Raw genomic sequence first — 6,147 nt, 5'->3', positions numbered from 1 at the left:
TTCTTCTGACAGGGAGGGAGCTGCTCCTTCACCCGGCCCCCTTCAGCAGGAGGCCTGCCCTAGTCTTTGCAGCCCACTTTTGGGGTTCACTATTAGTGGCACCCTTCAGCTACCAACCCTAAATTCTTCTTCTCCAACCTGACAGTATCACTAATAAAGAAAATATTCTGGCCTTCCTCTGCATCTTTTTGTTCAGAACTCAGACAAGGCAAAGGAATGCTATTTATTCAGTTCTGCATAGAGCCCCAAATGGGCATCCTAAGGGAACTGCACAGGTGGGAAAGATTTCATTTTATAGTTGAGGCTCACGGAAGTTAAGAGATTTGGGCCAGGCGCAGTGGCTCATGCCTGTAATCCTAGCACTTTGGGAGGCCGAGGTGGGTGGATCCCTTGAGCTCAAGAGTTCAAGACCAGTCTGGGCAACATCAAGAAACCCTGTCTCTACAAAAAATACACACGCACACACACATTAGCCAGATGTGGTGGCATGTACCTGTCGTCTCAGCTACTTAGGGGGCTGAGGTGGGAGGATTGCTTGAGCCCAGGAGGTAGAGGCTGCAGTGAGGTGATATCGTGCCATTGCACTACAGCCTGTGTGACAGAGTGAGACAGGAAGGAAACAAAAAGAGAGAAGTTAAGTGACTTGTCTAAGGTCACAGGAAATGAAACTGAGGTCAGTTTGAATCTCAAAACCATATATTTTCCTCCATAGCATACCATTTACTCGTTAACTCCCTCTGCCAAATACAATACTATAGCCTACAACACAAAAAGTCCTGCCCCTGTTGGGAGATGACCTTCCATGGGTCTCGTGTTTCTGTACATTTTGTGAACATAGGCACTGACTGCCCTTTGTCCTAGATTGTCTTTTCAAGGATGTTTGTAGGGCAGGCTTGGAGGATAGAGATAGTGTTTCCCTCTACAGCAAAAATAGATATAACTACTTCCCATTATAAAAGATGTGATTTCCCTAATCTCAGGGTTCTTATGTAACACAATCCACTGTGTGTGCTGGTACCCCTTCATATCACTGCCCATGGGGCTTTGGCACAAAGAGAACTGATGCATATATGCTGATGCTCATGCTGCTTGCTGTGCTGTGAATAATACAGTCGTCTGTCTTTGACTCAGAAGTCTCACATCTTCTGCCTGTATCCATGAAACTGGCAGGCTGGCTTGTTAGCATGCAAGTAGAGTAAAATCTCAGTCCTTAACAGCACCTTCATCATCAGTTTAATTCAGTTGTGTTACATCACACATGCTTTTAACTCGAATTATTTCAACTAAATTTACAAAGTCAGAAAAAGCAATAAAGAAATCATTTAGATACCAATCTCTCTTCCCTTTTTCTGAATAAGTGCATGCCTTGGACTGAGCATGCAATGAGTTAGATCTGTTTTCTCAGTAGGTCTCAGTTTCCATGTGGATCTCATGGTGTGCCACACTGAGTGTGAATCTAAAGTTGAAAGATGTTTACCAAGCATGGTGGCACATGCCTGTAGTCCCAGGCTGAGGTGGGAGGGTGGCCAGAGCCTGGGAGGTGGAAGTTGCAGTGAGCCGAGATCACTGCACTCCAGCCTGGGTGACAGAGCCAGACCCAGTCTCAAAACAAAGAAATAAACAAAGTCCAAAGATGCATTTTTTTTTTCATGTAACATGGCCTCTTAAATTGAAACCACCCACTTTTGGTTATCAGCCAAAGGAACGCTTCAATGACAATAAATGAGTCTCCAGTGTGGTGCTTTCCTGGGAAAATTTCAAGCATGGTTTTTACCTTATAATATGATTTATTTGTTTGTCATGGGCCAAGTCCTCATAAGCTATGACACTAGAGGATATTTTTTGGGAGGGGTGGTATAAGGTGTATGGGGAGGTAAAAGGGCACTATTTCAAAGGACACACTATTTCTTTTACAATTGAATATAGAATGTACTTATTACATTTATGCATCACCTTTTTTAGTGTGATAAGTTCAATCTAATCCTTTCTCATACGCAGAGACGAACGAGTCTCATGCCCTTGATTTTGACTTCTTTGTCAACCTACTAAATTTTGAAGTATATTAATTGCCATTTATTTTTTGGTTAATGTCAATGGCCATATCACCATGACCGTACCCGACCTCAACTTTTTTTGGTTAAACTAGTTTTTTTGACCATTTCTTTCTAATTACATTCTGTATCACTGGAAATCAATCAACTACATTAAAATATGCTAGTTTTTAAAATTAGGTAGAACACACATGTGATAATAAAATTCAAAGTACAAATTGTATTAGTTCTTTTAAATCTTCAATATGGCTTCAGGAATTGGGACACCAGTATTTTAAAGTCTGAGTGTGGCTTGGTGGCAACTCCAAAACCATGTAAGCATAGGGTAGGGGGGAATCTCCGATTCAAGATAAGCCTATGAACCAAAATTCACAAGCATAAGAAGAAAATGAACAAATAAAATTAAGCCTATAATAAGGAGATGAATTAATTTTGTTTAAATAAACATAGTAGAGAGATCTGAAAATGACTTTAATTGTTTAGGCTCTGGGAAGAGATGAAGGACAAAATAACATCTATTTTTTACAAAACAATTTATAAAAATACAAGCAGAAATGAAGCCAGAGCAGGTGACAAAGAATCTGCACCTGGAGGATCCCATGCATCTCCCCAGGAATAGGGTGACCCCTCACACATTTGCTGTATCTTCCAGCAGATGGCTAGCTTGTGTCATTATGCCACACTCCTCTCTGATGGACACTTCTTTGCCTTACTCCAATCTGGGACTAGAAAGTCAAGGTGTGAGGAAGGGATAAGGGGAAGCAACTTCAGCCCCTCTGCATCTAAGGCCCTCCCCACACCATCCAAAGCCCCTACAGTGCTGTCTCTCTCCATCTGTGTTCTCCTTTGTGCAGGAAGCAATGGGGCAGAGCAGATCAGTGCTGCCCAAACAGATAGATATCCAGGGAGTTGTCAGTCCCATCTGCCTGCAGGCACATCCAATCCTCACTAGTGATTCTTTTGGAGCCTCTCTCCCTTGGTTCTAGATAAGAATACAGTCCCCTTGCGGGGGACACAAAGAAGGAGTCTCTTTCCATGACATTACAATTTCCCCAAAGGCTGACTTCCCTCCCATGTCTCCAATCTTTCTTTCCACAGATTACTGGTGATGGTGTGTCTGTGGGGAGGGGGTTGGAAATGGGGAATACGTGAGGGAGTAGTGGAGTGGAGGTAGAATTTGGTGGAAGAGCTGACTTCTTCAACAACTGCTCTTCAAATGCCCTGCTAGAAGGTAGCTGACTCCAGCCACTGGCAGTTCTTTCAGTGTAGAATGTGGGCTCCTTGTGGACTTTTTGTTTTCGAGTTTGGGCTTCAGCAACAGATCCAGGACAATAGGAAGAGATGTATACATGGAATAAACCCTGCTCAATGTCTAGTTATATAAAGATACATGTCTTCTTTGCCCTTCTCTTACAGTTTAACAAATGTTGGCATACTATTTAGTTTTCTGCACCTCGCTTTTTTCCCTCCAAGTATTTCCTAGACATTGTTCCATATCAGGACATATACATGGGCCTAATTCTTTTTGATGGCTGCATAGTATTTCACAGTATACACGTACTATAATTTACTATTACAACTTTCTAGTGATAGACATTTCATTTGTCTCTAGTCTTTTGTTATTACAAACAGTGCTGCAGTGAATATTCCAAGTATACATCTCTTCTTATAGAAATAGCTTTTTAAAAAAGTTAAGTAGACACCCCAATGGATGTTCGGCACCCAATGGACAGTCCCTCTTAATTATGCTGCAAGTGGTCACATAACTCTCCTAACTTTGAAAATTCTGGGACTTATTATAATAATTGACCATTTCTACTATTTTTTAATTGCATTACTTAGCATGTGACAGGCACTCTGCATCCACAAGAGTGTTTCTGTTCAAAGCTGCATCAAAGTGTAATGTCTTTCACATAGGAATGCAGCAATTAGGGACCTGCATTTAAGCTGGCTATTGTGCTACAAGTGCAAATAAAGGGAGGACATGGAATAGGGCTTAGTAGAGCCCTGAGGTCACATGTGGCCAGATTCAAGTCCCACCCAATTTTCACCTAAACACTTTAGATCTGTATGACACTCATTGTTTTTTTTATTCATAAAACGGGATAAATACAGCACTGACTTCATGGGGATGTGGTAAGGATTAAATAAGAAAATATGCAAGATTGTTAGGACAGTTCCTGGTACATAGTAAGTGTTGAATAAACATCAGCTATGCATAAAGATCTCCTTTCAGGTGACAATTGGATATAAAGAAGCTTACTAGCTAAGGTCTAAGTTCTAAGTTCATACCTGGGCAATTAATGATCATTGGTTCACAGTTTTCTCCTTTACTTGGCTCAGGCAAATTTCTTAATTTCAAAAATGTTAAAGTGTGACAACAAACTATACTTATTAAAGAATATGGAAATAGAAGCCTAGACCTCTAGGGTTGCAAAGGGATTTCAATATCACCCTATATTAGATTATCACGTAATAATCATTTCCCTCTCTTATTATATACCAGACATTTTGCACATATTATCCCATTTAATTTTCACAAAGACCCATATTTCAGAAAAGACTGACAATCTGAGAAATCAAGTGACATGCACAACTGCATACCATTAGATTATAGAGCAGGAATTCGAAGCCAGGTCTTTCTGAAAATATGAGATGTACAAACTGTCACACACTTTTCCAGTGAAACCTCACTTGTTCATAGCAGAACCAGTTCATAAAAGGTCCTGAATGCTAAGAGAAAGATTGATTTAATGTGGGGGTGGGGGACTAAGGCAGGGCCACCTTATCCATTAGGCACAGCGCAGTATGTACAGTGCTTAGGGCCTCCAATACTTTTAGGGGCCAACAAAAATGAATATTTATTTATTTTAGAGACAGGGTTTCACCATGTTGCCCAGGCTGGAGTGCAGTGGCTCTTCACAGGTGTGATCCCATTACTGATCAGCACCGGAGTTTTGACCTGCTCCGTTTCCGATCTGGGCCGGTTCATCCCTCCTTAGGCAACCTGGGGGGTCCCTCCCTCCTGAACTTAAGTGCAGACACCCTATCTATTGAAGCAGTGCACTACAGCCCATTACTTCTGGACTCAAGCGATCCTTCTCCTCAGCCTCCCCATTAGCTAGGATTACAGGCGCAGACTACTAGCCCCGGCTTACGTTTTTTTTTGGAGACGGAGTCTCACTCTGTCGCCCGGGCTGGAGTGCAGTGGCGCGATCTTGGCTCACTGCAAGCTCCGCCTCCCGGGTTCACGCCATTCTCTTGCCTCAGCCTCCGGAGTAGCTGAGACTACAGGCGCCTGCCACCACGCCTGGATAATTTTTTTGTATTTTTAGTAGAGACGGGGTTTCACCGTGTTAGCCAGGATGGTCTTGATCTCCTGACCTCGTGATGCGCCCGTCTCGGCCTCCCAAAGTGTTGGGATTACAGGTGTAAGCCACCGCGCCTGGCCGGCTTACGTTCTTTTAAAGTCACAAGAAAAAAATGAACTTTTAGGTCAAAGAAAATATTTTGTTATATAATATTGGTACGTCCTCTTTATATCAATGCCGTTGTAAAATATAAGTTGAATACTTATACATATATTTAACTTATATGTGTGTGAAATATGTGTGTGTGTATACAAGCCATAAGGCAAAAGCGCTCAAGGCCCAAGGAAGTCAAAACGTGGCCCTGCACCTGAAAAGCACGAAACCTTCTGGGGCAGTGATAACGGCAGATCAAGTTGGAAGATGGCAGATGGTAGACAAATTGTGAAAAATATCACATTTCTTTCTCCCTGTCAAAGGCACCCCCAAAGTGAAGTCAAAATAGAGATGAAATGCAGGGTCACTTCCTAACTGCGTGATCTTGGACAAGCGAGTTGACCAACCCAAGCCTCAGTTTCGCCATGGATACAATGGAGATGCCTGCTTCCGAGGTTTGCTGGACAGGGACCTAGCCTAGCTTGTTCACCGCTATATACCATGCATATAGCAGTATATATAGTAAATGCGTTGAATGAATGCAGTAAATGCATGCTTAGCACGGTGGCCAGTATACGGTAAGCGTCCAATAAGTGGTAAATGTTGGTTTTAAAAATAGTTTAAAAGTCTCC

This window comes from Rhinopithecus roxellana, chromosome 16 (assembly GCF_007565055.1).
Source record: "Rhinopithecus roxellana isolate Shanxi Qingling chromosome 16, ASM756505v1, whole genome shotgun sequence".
Lineage (NCBI taxonomy): Eukaryota > Metazoa > Chordata > Mammalia > Primates > Cercopithecidae > Rhinopithecus > Rhinopithecus roxellana.
The sequence above is the reverse complement of the archived record's forward strand: the minus strand, read 5'-3'. Positions refer to the sequence as shown.